Source organism: Leptonychotes weddellii, chromosome X, assembly GCF_054177405.1.
Source record: "Leptonychotes weddellii isolate Sample4059 chromosome X, ASM5417740v2, whole genome shotgun sequence".
Lineage (NCBI taxonomy): Eukaryota > Metazoa > Chordata > Mammalia > Carnivora > Phocidae > Leptonychotes > Leptonychotes weddellii.
In genome coordinates this window covers 45,197,687-45,220,916 of record NC_138385.1, presented here as the reverse complement: position 1 = coordinate 45,220,916, position 23,230 = coordinate 45,197,687, and the positions used below count along the sequence as shown (strand labels likewise).

The 23,230-nt window shown below is 35.9% G+C and overlaps 1 protein-coding gene and 1 long non-coding RNA gene across 3 annotated transcripts in view; one reads left to right on the top strand and one right to left on the bottom strand.

Annotated features, from left to right (window-relative positions):
- PCDH11X (protocadherin 11 X-linked) overlaps window positions 1–23,230 on the top strand; it is a 606,781-nt gene that overhangs the window by 71,924 nt on the left and 511,627 nt on the right. The window lies entirely within an intron of this gene.
- The window catches only part of LOC145717813 (uncharacterized), a 45,359-nt gene that overhangs the window by 5,485 nt on the left and 16,644 nt on the right, over window positions 1–23,230 (bottom strand). The window lies entirely within an intron of this gene.

The window sequence follows — 23,230 nt, the reverse complement described above, 5'->3', positions numbered from 1 at the left end:
ACTCAGCCACCAGAAAGGATGAATACCCAACTTTTACATCAACATGGATGGGACTGAAGGAGATTATGCTAAGTGAAATAAGTCTAGTAGAGAAAGTCAATTATCATATGGTTTCACTTATTTGTGGAACATAAGGAATAGCATGGAGGACATTAGGAGAAGGAAGGGAGAAATGAAGGGGGGTATATCGGAGGGGGAGATGAACCATGAGAGACTATGGACTCTGAGAAACAAACAGGGTTTTAGAGGTGAGGGGTTTGGGGGGATGGGTTAGCCCGGTGATGGGTATTAAGGAGGGCACGTACTGCATGGAGCACTGGGTGTTATATGCAAACAATGAATCATGGAACACAACATCAAAAACTAATGATGTAATGTATGGTGATTAACATAATAAAAAAAGTAAGGAATTAAAAAAAAAAACTAACAAACAAAATCCCCCCACAAAATTACAACAGGAATGATAAAGAAGCTTGTAAAAACTACTGGCAGCATGCCTGGGGGAAATATTAAGAAACTAAGGAGCATGCCAGTAGTTTTTACATCATGACACATAGGTAGCCATTCACTCATAAGGATGGGCCACATGGTTTAAATCAAGAGATAATAAAATGGGCTTTTTGTTCCTGGTGGGATGAGGTAGACTGATGCTAGAAGCATGCAAAATGTGTCAAAAATACAGCTAAGGGAGGAAGCACACACTCTCTACTAAGTATATACCACCTTCCAAATGTTAATTTTGAAAAATGCCACTAATGACTGAAAATTGTTTTGAAAAGGTTGATGGAACTAGAAATTTAGTTAAGATGAGGACAGTTAGCATTGACTCTCTCGGGGCAACATTATTATAAAAATTCTTAAAACATACATGAGGGATTTAGTATCAAGAATTGACATTTTCTCTGAAATATTAGAAGTTATGTTAATTATGCTTCAGTGTTTCCCACTCACAATTCTAAAAGTGTTTTTACTTATTTCTATATGCAATCAACATTACATCTATTTGCATCTATCAGTCTTGTTTTACTATAGAGTTCTAGCTCTATAACTGAACACCATTTCTTAAAATATCCCCTAAATGGAAAAGTGCTCTATTTATTTTATTTCTAATAAAGTATAGCACATAAAAAATGAAATAAAATCTCATAGGATTGTTCTATGAACAAAACAGTAGTGGGCAGATAGCAACAAAGTAATACATATTTGTCACTCAAAATGATATTAACCCACAAAAACACTTCTGTTCTTCTGAAAAATTGCTAAGAAAGAAAGAGGGAGAGAGAGAGAGAGAAATAAATAGAAAAGTAACATTCCATCAAAATCCCCACAATGGGTGGATAAGCAGAAAAACATGAAGCAGAAAAACATTCATCCAAGAGCAGTACTATGACTATTTTAATTTTGTTTATGTAGCATTTACACTAAAATTTTTTACTATTTCATATTATACTTTATGAAAAATTTAAAAATAACTTGTCAAAGAAATGGATATTTACAAATCAGAATATTGCGACTTTAAATTTTGTCACTTTTTTTCTTAATATGTTTGTTAGTTTGTTTCTATGCTTTCCCCAGATAAATAGTAATTTCTAGTTTCCATTGGATTCTCTACAAAGTAGGTAAATTTGCTACATAAAGACAAGAGTATGAAAAGAAAGTGTTGGAAGAGAATGAAAGAAAATCGGAAGATATTGTGTAATGGAGAAAAGGACATGGTTAGGTATACAGAGGTTTGGTTTAGTCCAGGCAGGCTATAAGTGAAAGTAAGAATTATCTACCTGTCCTTTCTCCACTTCTCTCCAACAGGAAACTCCCCTCTCACTTGGATGAGAAACATATTTCCATTTCCTTCATTCCTTACAACCTTCCATTCTTAACAAACCAACACACACACACAGATCTTATTAAATATTCCTGCTGAGATATTCTAGGCTTAAGATAAAATCTTTCCTCTAATTATTTGGCTCATTCATTTAAAAAAATTGTTCACACATATATATTGAACATTTCTCTTCTAGGCACTGTGTTAACTACCGTGAAGATAAGCCCATTAATCTGATGCTACAATTAAAGTGTGGGCAAGGAGTGGAGGGACAATGAGGTGATGTTTAATCACCTGGAGGAATCAAGAAGGCATTCTTAGAGAAAATGGAACGTAAGCTGGGTCTTCCATGATTATTAAAGTGCTCGTGAACCCAGGAAAGCCATTAGGACCTAAGGCATTCTAAAATTTGCTTAGCACAGGGGCGCCTGGGTGGCTCAGTCGTTAAGCGTCTGCCTTCGGCTCAGGTCATGATCTCAGGGTCCTGGGATCGAGACCCACATCGGGCTCTCTGCTCCACGGGAAGCCTGCTTCTCCCTCTCCCACTCCCCCGCTTGTGTTCCCTCTCTCACTGTGAGTCTCTCTCTGTCAAATAAATAAAATCTTTAAAAAATAAATAAATAAATAAAATTTGCTTAGCACATTCACCATACAGAAAGTTGATGATGAAGCCATTTTTTTAAGTGTGACAGAGAGTGGGTGAAGACAGGGAGGAGTTCTAGAACTCCTCAAATGATAGCACAGTGTGGTCTTACATTCTGCCTGCTCGAATATATTCCTTCCCTTAGTTATTTTAGGACACATCTTCAGGAAGCCTGTGTAAAGAATGCATTGCTGTTTGGCTTTGTTCTTTACTCCTCACATAATTTAAAGGGCAAAGAGTCAAGTGGAACAAGAAAAAAAAGCCAATTTATATGGGTATTTTAAATCATGAGAAGCTATGACTATTTGAGTTGACAAAAAAGCATCATATAGGCTTCAGGAAAAATTTAAAAATAAGTATATGTGAGGCAAGTCACTTTGGAAAAAAATAACCTAAACTATTTTATCTATGCTGTCACTTTAAGGCCTAGCAATAGGACTTAGGTCATTGTTGATTGTGAATTACTCCAGAAAATAAAACAAAGAACGTTACTCACCCAGTATCCCTAGATTGAGGTTTAGCTGCATTTAAACTACCCTAAATTTGTCAGCTTCTATTGGAGAAATAGAAACAGAGAAGGAAAAGGTTAAAAGAAGGATATGTCAAGAAGGAATTCAGAGGATACTTGGAGATATGTATATATTTATATATGTTTATAAACATAGATAACATTTATATATAAACATTTATATAACATATATAAATACATATATTTATAGACATATATAACATTTATATAGCATATATAAATATATATATTTATAAACATATATAAATATATAATTTATATATTTATATATATATTCTGACTTAAGAAAAGACCAGGAATAAAATAGAATGAAAGCATATTCTTTGACCTCTGAAAGAGATGATGATAAAATGATGATCACCATGATGGCAGCTACAATTTAGTGAACACCAAGCACTTTATTTATACTATCTTACCTCAATTTTACCACATGAAGAAGGTATTTTAAGATCTAATTTACATATGAGAAAAATAGAAATACATTGTGTAATCAGTGACAGCTACATAAATATGAACCTCCTCTATTGTTATGGTCAATACAAAATATATTAAAAGATATCATGATCTGGGGCACCTGGGTGGTTCAGTAGATTAAGTGTTTGACTCTTGGTTTCAGCTCAGGTCATGATCTCAGGGCCATGAGATTGAGCCGTGCATTGAGCTCCACTGTCAGCTAAGAGTCTGCTTGAGATTCTCTTTCTCCCTCCTCCTCCCCGTTTCCCCCCACTCGCGTGCACTCTCTCTTTCTCTAAAATAAATAAACAAAATCTTAAAAAAAAAAAGATATCATGACCTTAACTGAATCATTTATTTGGAAAGCCTGTATAAGATCTGATTTCAGTCACTGTATATAAACTTATTATTTGTATTTTATTTTTTTAAATATTGTATTTATTTATTTATTTGAGAGACAGAGAGAGAAGCAGAGCATGAGCAAGGGAGAGGGACAGAGGCAGAGGGATGAGCAGACTCCCTGCTGAGCAGGGACCCTGACATGGGACTCGATCCCAGGACCCTGGGATCATGACCTGAGCCAAAGGCAGATGTTTAACCAACTAAGCCACCAAGGCACCCCTATTATTTGCATTTTAAATTAAAAATAAACTCATGGGCAAGGGTTAGTGAGACAATGGTAATGATATCAAATTGTTTTAAATGTCTTAGATAAAATATATATTTAATTTTTATTTCAGTGTAGCTAAAAAATCCAGACATGATTATTTGCAGTAGGCTTTTTTTCCTATTTGATTCTCCTGCTCTTCCACTTCCTGCACAGCTTTTGCGTGGCTCCCACAGCAGTGCACTTCACACTGATATGAAGTGCTGAAATTATCTCTTCTTTTTACAGTACTCAAACGTATCATTCATTCAACTACACAACATACCACAGACCCATCATTCCCTAAAAGTCTATATTTATGGTTGTCTACTACTGCTTTGAAGTCACATAATACAGGTAAAGATATTTTTGTATTTATACATCTGTATTTTATATAGATATTTTAGCATGAATATCAATTAAACAGATAGGTCTAAATCATAGTTGGTTAAGACAATATTATATCCTTGAAAGATACAGTAATTAATTAATTAATTTATTTTACTTTGTGGCTTTTTTTTATGTTCAGTTAGCTGGCATACAGCACATCATTAGTTCTTGATGTAGTGTTCAATGATTCATTAGTTATGTATAACACCCAGTGCACATCACAACATGTGCCCTCCTTAATACCCATTACCCAGCTAACCCATCCCCCCCACTCCCCTCCCCTCTAAAACCCTCAGTGTGTTTCCTGGGGTCCATAGTCTCTCATGGTTCATCTCCCTCTCTGATTTCTCCCCCTTCAGATTTCCCTTCCTTCCCCTATGGTCCTCCGTGCTATTGCTTATGTTCCACATATGAGTGAAACCATATGATAATTGTCTTTCTCTGCTTGACTTACTTCACTTAGCATAATCCCTTCCAGTACCATCCATGTAAATGCAAATAGTGGGTATTCATCCTTACTGATGGCTGAATAATATTCCATTGTATATATGTACTACATCTTCTTTATCCATTCATCTGTTGAAGGGCATCTCAGCTCTTTTCACAGTTTGGATATTGCAGACATTGCTGCTATGAACATTGGGGTGCATGTGCCCCTTCTTTTCACTATATTTGTGAAAGATACATTAATTTGAAAATTGTCCAATGCTATTTTTCTTGTTCATACCTTAAGATTCTTGCACATTACCCCAAAAGATGAATATGACCACAGCGATTACATATTTCTTTGAAATTTTCCTTAGGGAAGAATGATCCAGAAAGCCAAATAGGAGGACTAAAGTAAGAGAACAAAATTTTTGTTCTGATCCTTTATATTTGTTTAAAAATGCATAACAACATAAATAGAGTTCTAGTTATAAGTAAAAATGGAGCTATCTCTTGAAAAATGCCTGAGATGGCTGAGACTAAGTCCAATTTTATTCCCTTTCCTATTCACAAAATAGATATTCTATTAGAGATAGAAAATATTGTTTTTCTCTATCAGTGATCAAATGGCATAGATACAAACCTAATTTCACCAGAAAATCCAGGCAATTGGGGGAAAAGAAAAGTTATTATTTTCCCTCCCTGTAACAAAGAACACTTACTAGAATTAGAACGAATAATAGGGATGCCTGGGTGACTCAGTCGGTTAAGCGGCTGCCTGAGGCTCAGGTTATGATCCTGGGGTCTTGGGATAGAGTCCCACATTGTGTTCCCAGCTCAGTGGGGATTCTGCTTCTCCCTCTGCCTCTCTTCTCCTCTCATGCTCTCTCTCTGGCTCTTCCTCTCTCTCTCAAATAAATAAATAAAATCTTTAAAAATAATAATAATCCTTAATTTATGTGGCATCAGAATTAGGATTAAAATCTGCAGAGACTTTTACAATTCACAAAGCATGTTCATATATATTATCCCAGCAAAACTGGGAGGAAATAAGTATTATTTTCATTTAACAAGTCTCAGAAGTCCTGCCTTCTATGCCTGAACTTTTTTTTTTCCTGCAGCAATTTGATTTACTATATGATGGGTACCAAAACATTTGCAATGTTGTATATTAGATATTATTATTTAATTATGTTATTAACAATTTTATTAGTTTATTAATATTTAATTATTAATATTAGTATATTAAATGTATATTGGCACAGAATCTACTAAATATTCAAATATTGTTATTTCCAATACTATTTTCCATTTAAAACACTAATTTGTAAATTCTAATAGGAACTAAATTACCCTGTAAGGCAAGAACTACAAATAAACAGCTCCTCATATACACTATTTGCTCAAATGTTTCTTTGAAATTGAAGTGTCCTGCAAAGAATTTTCCAGTGAGGATCTAATATTTTAACAATAAAATGTCTTTTATTAGTCACATAGGAAAATATTGAGTACACTGCTTTGGAGGAATAAGAGCTCCTTTCTCCAGGATAAAGGTGGTAACTGATGAAGGAATCTTTGAGAATGCCAAAGCTGTTTCACCTCTTATTTTATGTTCATTTTATAAAATTGTGGCAGCTTTCCTAGAGCTACTATCTAGTTTAGTAGTCAAGGATTATGTTTGACAATAAATCATTTTCAATTCCCTTTTTTTTTTTAAAGATTTTTTTTTTATTTATTATTTGACAGAGAGAGACATAGTGAGAGAGGGAACACAAGCAGGGGGAGTAGGAGAGGGAGAAGCAGGCTTCCCTGCGGTGCAGGGAGCCCGATGTGGGGCTCGATCCCAGGACCCTGGGATCACGACCTGAGCCGAAGGCAGATGCTTAACGACTGAGTCACCCAAGCGCCCCTTCAATTCCCTTTTGATATCCCTCCCTTTGCCTCAGCAACAGAATCCTGAAAGAACAAAATAGAATAAATCTCTCTGAGATGGTTTTGCATAGTACAGCTGCAGTATATCCGACATACAGAATGCAGGTTACAAGAATTCTTCTCAGTGTAACAATTCTAAGTGTACCCTACTTTAGTGCACTTCTTTCCTTCAACAAAAAGCATTTAGAGAGAGAGTTGAAATAGGATATTTAAGCATACATCATGCTTTTAATTTCAAGCCTTTGTACACAATCAAAAGCAATTTTAAATGAGAAAATACATCCTATTTCAGCATCCTCTAATTTCGCTACCAGAAAATAAGCATACCATAACTACAGATAACATGATCCTAAATTGATGTGATGGGGTTTGCAAAAGCTTCATTATAAACAGTAACAACCCTCACAGAATATCCAGTGATAGTACAAATGTATTCACACACTTTTACTAATGGGAGAGAGAATAAAGGTGACTGTTCACCAAAAACCATAAGATACCTAGGATTACACCTAACCAAAGAGGTAAAGGATCTGTACTCTCTATTTGTAAACTATAGAACATTTATGAAATAAATTGAGGAAGACACAAAGAAATGAGAACTATTCAAATACTCACGGATTGGAAGAAAAAATATTGTTAAAAGGTCTATGCTACCCAAAGCAATCTACACATTCAATGCAATCCCTTTCAAAATACCATCAACATTTTTCATAGATCTGGAACAAATAATCCTAAAATTTGTATGGAGCCAAAAAGGAAAAAAAAATCCTAAATAGCCAAAGGAATGTTGATAAAGAAAACCAAAGCTGATGGCATCACAGTTCCAGACTTCAAGCTGTATTACAAAGCTGTCATCAAGACAGTATGGTGCTGGCACAAAAACAAAAACATAGATCAATGGAACAGAATAGAGAACCCATAAATGGACTCTCAATTCTATGGTCAACTAATCTTCAACAAATCATGAAAGAATATCCAATGGAAAAAAGAGTCTCTTCAAAAAATGGTGCTGGGAATTTGGACAGCCACATGCAGAAGAATGAAACTGGACTGTTTTCTTACACCATTCACAAAGATAAACTCAAAATGGATAAAAGACCTAAATGTGAGAAAGGAATTCATCAAAACCCTAGAGGAGAACACAGGCAGCAACCTCTTTAACCTTGGTCATGGGAACTTTTTGCTAAACACGTCTTCAAAGGAAAGGGAAACAAAAACAAAAATGAACTATTGGGACTTCATCAAGATAACAAGTTTTTGCACAACAAAGGAAACAGTCAACAAAACTAAAGGACAACCTACAAAATGGGAGAAGATGCTTGCAAATGTCTTATCAGATAAAGGGCTAGTATCCAAAATCTATAAAGAATTTATCAAACTCAACACCCAGAAACCAAATAATCCAGTCAAGAAATGGGCAGAAGACACGAATAGACATTTCTCCAAAGGAGAAATACAAATGGTAACAGACACATGATAAAATGCTCCACATCACTTGGCATCAGGGAAATACAAATGAAAACCACAATGAGATACCACCACACACCAGTCAGAATGGCTAAAATTAACAAGTCAGGAAACAACAGATGTTGGAGAGGATGTGGAGAAAGGGGAACCCTCTTACACTGTTGGTGGGAATGCAAATTGGTGCAGCCACTCTGGAAAATGAAATGGAGGTTCCTCAAAGAGTTAAAAATAGAGCTACCCTATAACCCAGCAATTGCACTAATCAGTTTTTATCCAAAGGATACAAACATAGTGATTCGAAGGGGCACTTGCACCCCAGTGTTTATAGCAGCAATGTCCACAATAGCCAAGATATGGAAAGAGACCAGATGTCCATCAACAGATGAAGGGATAAAGAGGTTGTGGTACACACACACACACACACACACACACACACACACACACACAGTGGAATACTACTCAGCCATCAAAAATGAAATCTTACCATTTGCAAAAATGTAGCTGGAACTTGAGGGTATTATGCTAAGTGAAATGAGTCAGTCAGAGAAAGACAAATATCATATGATTTTACTCATATGTGGAATGTAAGAAACAAAACAGATGAACATAGGGAAAGGGAGGGAAAAAGAAAATAAGATGAAATAAGAGAGGGAAACAAACCATAAGAGACTCTGAACTATAGGAAAAAAACAGGGCTGCTGGAGGGGAGATGGTTGGGGGGATGGGGTAACTGGATGATGGGAATTAAGGAGGGCATGTGATGTAATGAGCACTGGGTGTTATATGCAACTGATGAATCACTAAACTCCGACATTGAAACTAATAATAGAGTATAAGTTAATTAAATGATTTTAAATAAAAATGACAAATAATTTTAATAATTTTAAAAAGGTGACTCATTTCCTATGAAGGTTACAAATAATCACTTATTCTCAATCACTTATTCTCATTTTGTTATGGTCAAGTTAATTTTCTTTCATTTAAGGGAGGAATCAATATAGTAAAGAAATCTGTGAGCTGATATGAAAGCTACTGGAATTTAACTATTATATTATTATAATCTGATTGGTATAATATTCTCACACTTAAATTCTATTTATTTATTTATTTATTTTACTGAGGGGTAGCTTCTCTAACCAGAGGGGTTATATGTATAATGCCTGGATCAGAGACATAGATGTCACAAAGAGTTTATATAATTTTAAGTTGTCATCTCTCATTGGAGAATTCCACCATGCAATAAGGGTGGGACCTCTCTACTGGACAGCCTAATAAAAGGTGCAAAATTCTCAGTTTATAAGCACTCCTGTCTTAATGTGACAAAAGGATATTTTATTAAAATGAAAGTAATATTTCCCCAGTGCTTTGCAGCAGGCCGATCATTGCCATATAGAGTAACAGAGTGAAACAGTGAAATATGTGTCAAAAGATTTTGACAATTTGAATACTTTTATTTCTTTTTGCTGTCTGATTGCTGTTGCGAGACTTCTAGTACTATGTTGAACAATAGTAGCAAGAGTGGGCATCCTTGTCGTGTTCCTGATCTTAAGGGAAAGGCTCTCAGCTTTTCCCCATTGAAGATGATATTTGCTGTGGGTTTTCATAGATGGATTTTATGAACTTGAGGAATGTTCCCTCTATCTTTATACTCTGAAGAGTTTTATCAGGAAAGGATGATGTATTTTGTCAAATGCTTTTTCTGCATCAATTGAGAGGAACATATGGTTCTTTTCTCTCCTCTTATTAATGTGTTCTATCACATTGATTGATTTGTGAATGTTGAACTACCCTTGCATCCTGGAGATAACTCCCACTTGGTCATGGTGGATGATCCTTTTAATATATTGTTGGATCCTATTAGCTAGGATTTTGCTGAGGATTTTGGAATCCATACTCATCAGGGACATCGGTCTGAAATTCTCCTTTTTGATGGGGTCTTTGCCTGGTTTGGGGTTAAGGTAATGCTGGCCTCATAGAATGAGTCTGGAAGGTTTCCTTCTGTTTCTATTTTCTGAAACAGCTTCAGGAGAATAGGTATTATTTCTTCTTTGAATGTTTGGTAGAATTCCCTAGGGAATCCATCAGGACCTGGACTCTTGTTTTTTGGGGGGTTTTTGATCACTGCTTCAATCTCGTTACTGGTTATTGGCCTATTCAGGTTGTCAATTTCTTCCTGTTTCAGTCTTGGTACTCTATAGGTTTCCAGGAAGGTATCCATTTCATCCAGGTTGCTCAGCTTATTGGCATAAGGTTGTTGATAATAATTTCTAATAATTGTTTCTATTTCCTTGGTGTTAGTCGTGATCTCTCCCCTTTCATTCATAATTTTATTAATTTGGGTCCTTTCTCTTTTCTGTTGGATAAGTCTGGCCAGTGGTTTATTGATCTTATTAATTCTTTCAAAGAACCAGCTTCTAGGTTTGTTGATCTGATCTACTGTGTTTCTGGTTTCCAATTCATTGATCTCTGCTCTAATCTTAATTATTTCTCTTCTAATGCATGGCTTAGGCATCATTTGTTGCTTTTTCTCTAGTTATTTAAGGTGTAGAGTTAGTTGCTGAATTCGGGATTTTTCTATTTTTTAGAGTGAGGCTTGGATGGCTATGTATTTCCCCCTTAGGACCGCCTTTGCAGTATCCCATAGGTTTTGGACTGATGTGTTTTCATTCTCATTGGTTTCCATGAATTATTTAAGTTCTTCTTTGATTTCCTGGTTGACCCAAATATTCTTGAGTAGAGTGGTTTTTAGCTTCCATGTTGGAATTTCTTCCAAATTTTTTCTTGTGATTGAGCTCTGATTTTATTTTATTTTATTTTATTTTATTTTTTAAGATTTTATTTATTTATTTGACAGAGAGAGACACAGTGAGAGAGGGAACACAAGCAGGGGGAGTGGGAGAGGGAGAAGCAGGCTCCCCACAGAGCAGGGAGCCCAATGCGGGACTCGATCCTAGGACCCTGGGATCATGACCTGAGCCAAAGGCAGTCGCTTAACCGACTGAGCCACCCAGGTGCCCGAGCTCCAATTTTAAAGCATTATGGTCTGAGCATATGCAGGGAATAATCTCAGTCTTTTGGTATTGGTTGAGACCTGATTTGTGCATTCGAGAAGAATGAGTATTCTGCTGTTTTAGGGTGGAATGTTCTGTATATATCTATGAGGTCCATCTGGTCCAGTGTGTCATTCAAAGCTCTTGTTTCTTTGTTGATTTTCTGCTTAGATGATCTGTCTATTGCTGAGAGTGAAGTATTGAGGTCTCCTACAGTTAACATATTATTATCATTATGACTCTTTATTTTGGTTAACAGTTGGCTTATGTAGATGGCTGCTCCCATGTTGGGGGCATAGATATTTACAATTGCTGGAGAGACCCTTTAAGAATGATATAGTGTCCTTCTGTGTCTAACTACAGGTTTTAGTTTAAAATCTAATTTGTCTGATATAAGAATTGCTACCCCAGCTTTCTTTAGAGGTCCGTTGGCATGGAAGATGGATCTCCATCCCTTCGCTTTCAGGTCTGGATGTATCTTTAGGTTCCAAATGAGTCTCTTGTAGACAGCATATGGATGCTTCCTGTCTTTTTATCCAATCTGCAACCCTATGCTGTTTTATGGGAGCATTTAGGCCATTCACGTTGAGAGTGATTATTGAAAGATATGAATTTATTGTCATCATGTTGCCTGTGGAGACCTTGTTTCTATAGATTGTAAATTTCTGTTGTATATCACTCTTGGGGTCTTTTTCCTTTTATAGAACCCCCTTTAATATTTCTTGCAGAGCCGGCTTAGTGGTCATATATTCTTTCAGTTTCTGCCAGTCTTGGAAGTTCTGCATCTCTCCATCCATTCTAAACGACAGCCTTGCCAGATAAAGTATTCTTGGCTGCATGTTCTTCTCGTTTAGTACCCTGAATATGTCTTGCCAGCCCTTTCTGGCTTGCCAGGTCTCTGTGGATAAGTCTGATGTTATTCTGATGTTCCTGCCTCTGTACGTAAGGAGTCTCTTCCCCCTAACCACCCTTAAGATGTTTCCTTGGTTCTAAGACTTGCAAGTTTTACTATTACATGCCAGGCATTGGTCTGTTCTCCTTGATCTTGGTAGGAGTCCTCTCTGCCTCTGGGACATGAATGTTTGTTTCATTCCCCAGATTAGAGAAGTTCTCATCTATGATTTGCTCAAATATATCTTTTAGTCCTCTCTCTCTCCACCCTGTCAGGGATCCCAATAATTCTGACACTGGAATGTTTCATGGCATTACTTATTTCTCTAATTCTGTTTTCGTGGATTATAAACTGTTTTTCCTAGGCCTCCTGTTTTCCTTCTTCTCTATCAATTTGTCTTCTAGATCACTAATTCATTCGTCTGCCTCGTTTATCCTAGCTGTCAGAGTATCTAGATTAGATTGGATCTCATTGATAGCATTTTTAAATTCTGCTAGTTCAACTTTCATTTCTGCCCTTACAAACTCAGTGTTGCCATTAATCGATTTCTCCATTCTAGCTATTGTCTTTATAACTGTTACCCTGAAGTCCATTTCTGACATCTTAGTTATGTCTGTATCCACTTGTAAATCTGTTCCAGAAGTCACAGTCTCTGAGTCATTCCTATTTTGGGGGTTCCTCCTCCTAGTCATTCTGTTGGGGGTGGTTGAGGGAATGTACAGAGTCCAAATTATTGACCACAACCCAAGCAAGATTCACCTGTTTTGTAGGGACCTTAGGGTTGTTGGTCTCTTGTTCTCCCAGCCTGTCTTCTGGGGGAGGGGCCTGCTGCACTGTTACTCAGGCAACCCTGTTTGGGCAGAGTTGCCCTGCCCCCTGTGGTGGGGGAATGGGCTCAGTGAAAACCGTTTTTGGGGGGCTTTTGTTCACCAGTGTCTTTCCCTGGTGCCTTTCCGTGTCTCTTCTGAGAGTCAAAGCAGAAGAGACCATTTCCTACCCTCTGCCTCATGACATAGAGATCTCAGTCTGTTCTTCAGTGAGCTCTCCAGGCCACACCATCTCTGTTTCTGTCTGTTCTGCTATAAACTGTGGCGTCCTGGGTTGTGCGCCCCTCAGCAGCACTCCCAGTCCTCACCTTCAGGTGGGGGCTCATCTCTCCCTCTTGTGCTTCTAAAACTGCCAGCTGCCCCTGGTTCATACACATGGCCCCACTACTCCAGGTTTCAGTCCAGGGGTTGCCCTAAAGTCCTTTCCCATCTCTACTGGTCTGCAAGTCTGTGCCTGGTCCCTAGCACTGGAGGTTTTTGCACACCAATGGTGCAGGATTGTGATGGCTCCCTCCCCCTTCCATTTATCCTCTGATATCTGTCCACAGAATCACGGCTCCTTGCTTCATATCTTGAAACCAACCACCTTCGATATTCTGTTTGTAGAGATCCAGATATATCTTCTTACATCTCAGGCTGATTTCATGGGTGTTCAGAGTGGTCTGGTAGATATCCAGCTCAATTCAGGGATCCAGTTGGAATAGGGTCCCCTACTCCTCTGCCATCTTTTTTCTCCTCTGAGTCTTTATTTCAATACCCTCTCCCACCCCACTCCTAATTCATTATACTAATCATTACTAAACTAATCTCTTGAAGAGTAGTTTCATACAATCATTCTTATACTCAACATTCTTCAATAAATCTTTACAATCTGGTTCCAAAACCCTCTAAAATTTGCCCTCTACTTTCTCTGAATCCCAACTCCTGTGAATTTATGACTTGTACTGGCCTAATTTTGTAATTAATCAATCAATTGTTTTATCTTCTGAATCTCAAATTAGTATTTAAAATTAATGGGGTCACATCTTAATTGTCCCTATAAAATTGTAAGCTTCTTGTGGATGATTATAAAATATTATACATTTTTCTCCTATAGTAACTTACCTTACATTACACACAATAAATATTAGCCTACTTTATTTTACATTATAACTTGTGCATTTATAGTCTGAAGTTGATATACCATTCCAAATAATCAAATTAATTAGTAACTGTACCTCTACCCTTGACCTTGTAAAGAATAATGTCTTACCTAACAAATATATTGTGGTAAGACACAATCATTCTGGTCACTAATATTTGTGCTAATATTAATTCAAGGGCAGATACCAGACCATTTTAAAGTCATTTTCAGTGGACTCTCTTTCATTAGTGGTCAGAAACTGTCTCTTGCTCTCCACTTCAAACTCCTCAGTGATATGGTTAGGCTTATCTCTACAGCAGACTGAGCCTTTCTTATACTCTAAACAAATGATTCTCAACCTGGGGAAATTTTACCCTTCAGGGGACATTTTGCAATGTGTGGAGATGTGTTTGGTTATCATAAATGGGGCAGGAGGGGTGATTGCTACTGGCATCTAATGGAGTAAAAGTCAGGGATGCTGCTAAATATCCTACTTTGCCCAGGACAGTCCCCCACAACAACAACAAAATTATCCAGTCCAAAATATCAATATTGCCAAGGTTGAGAAACCTTTGTCTAGACCCATTGACCCCAAAGTAGTCTTAAACCTTTATATATCCTTTTTCTTAAACCTTCAGAAAAACAGAGGAAAGTCTTAGGGGTGACCAATCATATGTTTTCCCTTTTGATTCTCAGTCCAAGTACCATTGTCTTCAGGGGCAATTGTGACAACTGTCAATGCAAATACTGACCTAAAAAACTCAATCAAAGGTAGAAGGTTGTTTGTTCTTGTGCTGGTTTTTTTTTTCAATTATACTTCCCTCTTCACTTTTAATCTCTTCCACAGAACATTTGTCTTAAACCTTTATATTTCCTTTTTCCTCCTCAGATTTAGCTATTTGCCTTCTACTTGCTGGTTTATTTATGCCTTAGTTATTAAATAAATCGCATATTTAACAATGCTTACTTGATGCCTTGATTAGTGAGTTTTTACTTCATTTTGAAAATTGAGGCTAATATAATTTTGATAAATGGCTCTATATTTTGTCTTGTATTCTTGAATACTCCAGTAAATCAAGAGCTAAAGCTTATGTTACTCTTGCTAGTTGCCTTCCTAAGAAAAAGTCTTACTCCCTAATATCCCATGGCTGGACTCTGTATTAGTTATAAAACTTCCCTTACTGCTTTTGGATTTTCAAATTTTATTCTCCACTTGTCTGTAGAGTTATCTGCCTATCTCTGGGGTTGAGATCGCCATCATATTGTAAAACCCATTCAAAGTAAGCATTCATAAAAATCCTGCCAGCTCTACTCTTGGGAATAACTGTCTGACATAAATACTGTGGTAACACAGTATTACAAATCTTCTTTGGCCTAAATATATGATAAATTTGATGACAATAATTCCAGTATCTTTATTAACATCTCAGCTTCTTTCTTAAATGATGCAGAAGAAAGTAAAGGCAGCACTTAGAAAATGTAGATTGGTTTCTATTCACTATCTGACATTTTCAGGATCAGCATTTCAGTTTTAAAAAAAATAATGACAAATAATTACTTTGGTATTTCAATTCAGTTGTGACTGAAATGTAATTTTTGAAAGAAGAAATGGTAAACATAACCAAAAAATAAACCAAAGGGTAGTAAATCAATCCCCTAAAAATCCATTAGCAAAAAGAGCTATAAAATTTTCACAGTCTTAGAAAAAAATATTATATGTAGATTTTCTTTAAATTCAAGCATGTGTAGTTTTGTTTTAAAGTCACAAATAGCTTGGACTTTTAGTTTATAAGGTTAGGTATCAAATCTTCCTCTCTCTGAACACCCTAAGCATACTGCACTGCCGAATCAAAACCCTAATGAATTATCACCTCTTTCTGATAAGCAAGATGCTAGTTCTAAGAAGCACTTAATGGCATTCACAATTAAAAGTCTTACTTAAAATTCTAGTTATGGAAAAATTAGCTTCATTACAGGTTAGCCACAAAGTCATTCTTAAAAATTTTCTGTGAAAGAGAGGGGTGCCTGGCTGGCTCAGTCAGGAGAGTGTGCAACCCCTGATCTCAGGGTTGTGAGTTCAAGCCTCATGTTGGGTATAGAGATTACTTAAAAATAAAATCTTTTAAAAAATGTTCTGTGGAAGAGATTAAAAGTGAAGAGGGAAGTATAATTGAAAAATAAGCACAAGAACAAACAACCTTCTACCTTTGATTGAGTTTTTCAGGTCAGTATTTGCACTGACAGTTGTCACAAATGCCCCTGAAAACAATGGTACTTGGACTGAGAATCAAAAGGGAAAACATATGATTGGTCACCCCTAAGACTTTCTTCTGTTTTTCTGAAGAACTTGGGCATATAAAATTATAGGGGGAGCTGACATTAGCTCATAGACCATCTTCCTATGATTTTTTAAAGGCACCTGTATAGGTTTTCTATTGTTACCACAACAAATTGCCACAAACGTAGAGGCTTAAAACAAAACCCATTTCTATCTCATAGTTCTATAGATCAGAAGTTCAGGTAGACTTTACTAGGTTCTCTGCTCAGGGTCCCACAAGGCTGAAATCAAAGTGTTGGCAGATCTGTGTTCCTTTAGTGTAGGTTTTAGAGAAGAATCTGCTTCCAAGCTCATTCAGGTTGCTGGCAGAATCCAGTTCCTCATGGTTGTTAAGACTGAGGTTCCTGCTCCCTTGCTGGCTAACGGCTGAGAGCTGCTCTTAGCTTCAAATGGATATCCACATCCCTTCTCACATGATCCCTTCCATATTCAAAGTCAGCAAAGGCATGTTGAAGCTCTCATGTTCTTCAGTTTTTTTCACTTTCCCTTCTCTGACCTGCAGGAGAAGACCCTTTGCTTTTGAAGGGCTCACATGATTAAGTCAGGCCCACTTAGATAATATCTGTATTTTATGGTCAACTGACATGGGACATTAATTACAATTGAAAAATCCTTTCATAATAGAGTCTAGATAAATGTTTGAATAACTGGGGCATGGAAATCTTGAGTGGGGTTCAGGGATGGAGGGATCTTTAAAATTCTGCCTGCCATAGAACCCCTTCCTCTAAGAGAAAAAACTTCCAGGATGCACAGCTTGGATTTAAACCACCACTTGTCCCACATGTAAATCCCTTGTGTTGTGAACAATTGCAATACCATACATAGCAGTCCTGAGCTATAGCTTCTAGGGGTCAGGTTTCCTTGTCCTTACCTTTTGACTTCTTTCTGTCCTTAGAACCTTTCCTATCTTGCCCAATCCTATTCATTCAAGATCTTTTACCTTCCTAATATATCTCCTTCTCACCTTCTCCTAAACTCTGATCTTTCTTTTCCTATATTTGAAACTTTTGTGTATTTGATAATAACTTATACATATTTGTTGATCTGGAATACATTTCTATGCCTAATTTATTTCTGCCACTGGGGGCATGTATTTTCCCCAATGAACTGAGTCATTCAAATGGATCTCCTTCAATATATATATTTTTAAGTAGGCTCCATACCCAGTGTGTAGCCCAACACAGGGCTTGAACTCATGTCCCTGAGATCAAGACCTGAGCTGAAATCAAGAGTCAGATGCTTAACTCACTGAGCCACCCAGACACTCCAATAAGAAAAAAAGCTATAAACCCCGACAGTAACCCATACTTTTTTATCTTCAGTTATTATTGGCAAAAAGGTAGTTGCTAAATTATAATATAGATAATGGTCAATTGAGGAGTATATAATTGTGCTGCTAAGGTCATTACCTGAGATATACTAAATCACATTTAATTTTGCAAGTGTTATTTGGGAAAGAAGTTCCACCATTGAGAAGGCATCTGAGGTGACAATAGTAGAAATGAAGTGCATACAGAAAAGTAACTATGAACAACTGCTTTTTAATAGACCTAGTAGAGATTTGGAAAAACAGTAAGTGCAGTCTTTGAGTCTCAATTGTCTGGAAAGTAAAAAGAATTCTATTTACCTTTCAAGGGGTGTTAAACTTTTAGTGGACTGAGACTCCATTCAGGAAATAGAGATTGAATCTCTCTACTGGACAGAAAAGTGGATATGAACTTCTTCACTTGCAAACTCTCACAGTAACCCACCAAAAATCCTTATATTTCCATGTAAATGTTAGATGTCCATAATCTCTCCTCATGTGTGAACATGACTTTATTCCCTAGGGTCATTGCAAATCACAAAAGGACTTATGGCCATCTTAAACAGTTTGTAAGTCTACCTCAGCAAGGTTTTTTGGCATTCTAAGACAGAAGAGCTAGATGATTAAAAACAAAGGTGCTAAGAATAAAAAACAAAAACAAAAAAACAAAAACAAAAACAAAAAACAAAGATGCTGGAACTCTGGCAAGAATGTGTATTTCCACTAGTTAGCATATACTTACAAATTAAAATGCATTGCTGTTTGTTAGGAAAAACATTGACTTGAATTTAGAATATGTGGATTTTAATTTGAGTCCTGCCTCTAACTATAAGTCCTTTTATTTAGCCTGAATTTCAGTTTCTTCATCAATAAAAGGAAAATGCAGGCCTTGATGTTTCTTAAGATCTCAGTGAGTTCTGAGAGTCTACAGTGATAGCATCACAGACTTCTGATAAGCATTTTGAAAAGTACATGTGCAACATATGTGTAAACTGACACTTTCTACACAAGCTGTTATTAGAACAAATTATTATGATCCACAGCAAGCCCTTGAGAGCCAAGAGAACTTAGTTTTCATCCAGACTCTACCAATAATATGGTATAACCCTGGTGGATTTATCTCTTTCAACTTCATCTCTTCATCTCTAAAATTGAGCTAAGACTTTCTATAACCACTTAATAACTTTATTAAAAGTTATTTATTTTATCATTAATTTTGTAATAATATAGTTATTACAAAATTAAATGTGATTTAGTATATCTCAAGTAATGACCTTAGCAGCACAATTATATACTCCTCAATTGACCATTATCTATATTATAATTTAGCAACTACCTTTTTGCCAATAATAACTGAAGATAAGTGTTATTTTCTGAGGATCAAATCAAATAACAGATATGAAACTGCTTTGAAAAGTTCAAAATCATATATAAATATAAGCAATAATGAACATATCTTGGCAAATTACTTTGATGAACAATTCATTCTGCCACTCAGTAAATGCGTATGCTCACAAATAAGTTATTTAAATCTACTGGGTCTTAACTTTTTCAACATTAAAATAAGGAGGATGGCCTACATCAATGATTTTTTAAAGGTATTTTTCATTTTTTTTGCAAAAGAACTCTGACTTCATGCAAAATGTTAAATGGAACCTCACATATAAACCAGGAAAAAAAAAAAAAAACAGCAATCCTGAGGATGACCCAGAGACTTACCCAACCTGCTTCCTTTTCATTGCACCCCATAACTTAGCTTCTAAGGCATTTCCATGAAACCCTAGGACTCTGAGGAATACAATGTGAAAACATCTGGAGCAGATGATCTTTAATATGTCTTCCAGTTCCAAATATATGTTTAAAATTACGACAATTGAAAATATCTATTCACTGGTTTTTATATGGAAAATTTGTATTATTTAAGAAAAGAATAGGAAATATGTTCAACACTTTTATAGCAACTTTTTTTGTGTTGTTTGTCCTTTGATTTTCATTCTTTAAAAGACCACAATGTCTTCCCAATTATGAAATGAAGCTTCTTGTCATAAAATGTATTTACTATTTCTACTTCATTGGTTAGAGATTAAAGATTAATTTTTCATTTAAAACATCATTATAAAATAACTACTTTTAGTGTTCTCATTATACAAGGTAGTTATTACCAGCTTTAAACATGATTGAAATTTGTATAGCAGTACTGATTCCATAATAAACACTCACCAAGAAAAGTCAATTCTCTACAGATGTTATTAGACCAGATCCCATGAAACTGATGTGTTTCAGGACATAGTATTTTATTTCTTTCCAAATGATAAAAAATAAGCTTCTGACCATGGAGTTATATGGTATTATGGTGCTCTTCTAAATAGGGCATCAAAAATAGTTATTAATAAGTTAAAATAAGGATTGCCACTATTCCAACAAGGTATGTAATTAATGAATAAACACCTCCAGTGCACCCAGCACATATACCTCATGAATGCAGAATTCCACTTGAAAGAAGACCTGCTTTTATCTTAAACTTATGATAAAGCTTACCACAGGAGCAACCATTTACAGGTATGAGGGAATACTCTACTATGCAATTAGAAACATAATTTTAAAACTAATTTGGATACTATATGTATATATGAGTCAGGTTAATTTTAGAAAAGAATTTTTCTGATGGTTTAAACAAGAATACGAATAGAATTGACAAAGTGAGTACTATAAATCCCTTCACTGTTTTTCACAAATGACTTTGGTAAACAGAATGAAATTGCAAATGTCATTGATCTATTAAGCATATTATTTCCTGTGGAGAGTTTAATAAAATACTAAAAGTAAGTGTTTTACTTTCAATATATATTATGTTGAACATTATTTTTAATCTTAACCAAGGGAAACAGTGATTTAAATATGTGGCTTTAGTGTCCATGGTTGACTGGCAACAGCCAAAATTGATATGTTACACCATAATAGCCTAGCATGTCAATAATCTATAATATGAAATTGGTCTATGAGAGATCATTGAGTTGGTTTGATGAATTACATACATTGGAATACATGAGAGTTCTCTTTCACGTCTGTAAACAGTTATTAATTTCTTAGCAAAACAAAGACAATTAACAAAGGAATTATGATCAAGCAAAGTGAGTTTCATTTATGCTATGAGTATCATCTAAAGTCCCTTTTCAGGGCGCCTGGGTGGCTCAGTTGGTTAAGCGACTGCTTTCAGCTCAGGTCATAATCCTGGAGTCCCGGGATCGAGTCCCGCATCGGGCTCCCTGCTTGGCAGGGAGTCTGCTTCTCCCTCTGACCCTCCTCCCTCTCGTGCTCTCTGTCTCTCATTCTCTCTCTCTCAAATAAATAAATAAAAAAAAAATCTTTAAAAAAAAAAAAGTCCCTTTTCAAACCAATGTATCAGTCATCGGAAGGGAGCTACTTAGCAACAAAATAACATAAGACAACATAACAGAGATTTGAGGCAGGAAGTGAAGGAAAACTACATATAATGGATGCTATAAGTGGACTTTTAATTAAGCAGAATGTAATTTAGCAGAAATTGTATTTTGGCCGAGTAACTGATATTGCTTCTCTTGTATTCATGTTTTGATGCATAGTAAAGCCACTCTAGTCCAAATGTCTAGAACTTAAGGAGTTGCTACTTAAATCTATTAATTTGATTTTAATCATTTTAAATATATTGTATAATTTTATACATTAAAATATAAAAATGTAAAATTTAGAGACATAAAGAAGTAATTCTAAACTTGGGCCTCAGTTTCTCTCATGTGATATTTCTTCAATATACAAGTAATTTCATCTATTCTTTCATAAGTTTTCTCAGTAAATTATAAGTACCTTGTAAGTCACCATTTCTCAAAGTGGGCACAACTGAACAATAATATATGTCACTACAAGAAAAGAAAAAAGACTCCATAGGCAATTAATTTGGGGAAATTCTGGGTTAGAACATGCTGAACCTATTTCTTTGCTGCAATACCTCTCGGAACCTTTAAAGCTAAAATTAATTACAAATCCAAGGAACAAGGTTTAGAAAATATCATCCTCAGTAAAGGTATCAGTTAGCTATTAAGTATTTGGCAAGGGTCATATGGTTGTCTGAATGAATCCTTAAGGCAGCTTAATTAGCAAACTGATGGATCTGCTTAGTCCTCTTGCACTGGGCCTTAACATCACTGAAATGATCAATGACCCAAATTAATTGCCCAGTTTAGATGTGTTGATTCCCCAATACTAGATCTGGTGGTGCATGGCCTCTGACTTAGCACTAAATGTTTCAGAATAAAAAACTTATTAGACTTCTTAGGTTTCCATTTTTTTGTGTGTGAACATGCATACATAGTATTTTAGTAACACCCAGCATTTCTGATCTCTATCTTCTTTATTTTTTGAGTTCTCTCTATCATCTTTTATATTTAGTGTTATCAACACTTGGCCAGTAGACTACCAAATGCTAATTATGGCATTCTCTACATGTGTGAACAAATACCAGGACAAAAAGAGAGAAAGACAATTTTTTATCCCTATTGTCATTGTGATTCCAGAAAGTACATTTTTGGCATCCTTGTTTAATAGTCTGCATCTGTTCTAACAAGTGAAGTTGAAGAAGAACCCTATTCTTTTACACAGAATTTGTCATTATTTTGAGATTCATTAATATATTAGTTAGAGCATTGTCAAATTAGAAAACACCTAATGAGTCCAAGGCCATGGATTTGAGTCACATATAGGCCATTAATTTTGTACAGAAAGCATATTTTGTTTCCACCTGCACTGTGCCCTTCGTCATTAACCAAACTTCTAACGAGTATTTATGTTTTTATCATAAAGGAAACCCATCACTGTTGCATTTCTTTTTTAAAAAGAAGCAAACAGGATCATATTCATATGTGGGCAGCATGCTTGTTCATCATTATTAACTAACATCTTTAGCCACACTTCTAAACACATAATTTACTTGAAAGAACCTTCCCAGGGGGAAAACTCAAGATTTAAACATATTTTAACTAACAAATGCTCCATTTTAACAAATCAATTTCAAGTTGCTCTTTCTCTTACACAGGTATCAACATTTTTTTGGAATCACAGAACTTCAGAGTTGACCTGAACCTTTATTTTATTTTTTATTATTATTTTATGTTAATCACCATACATTACATCATTAGTTTTTGATGTAGTGTTCCATGAGTCATTGTTTGTGTATAACACCCAGTGCTCCATGCAGAACATGCCCTCTTTAATACCCATCACCAGGCTAACCCATCCTCCCACCCCCTCCCCTCTAGAACCCTCAGTTTGTTTTTCAGAATCCATCATCTTTCATGGTTCGTCTCCCTCTCCGATTTCCCCTGCTTCATTCTTCCCCTCCTGCTATCTTCTT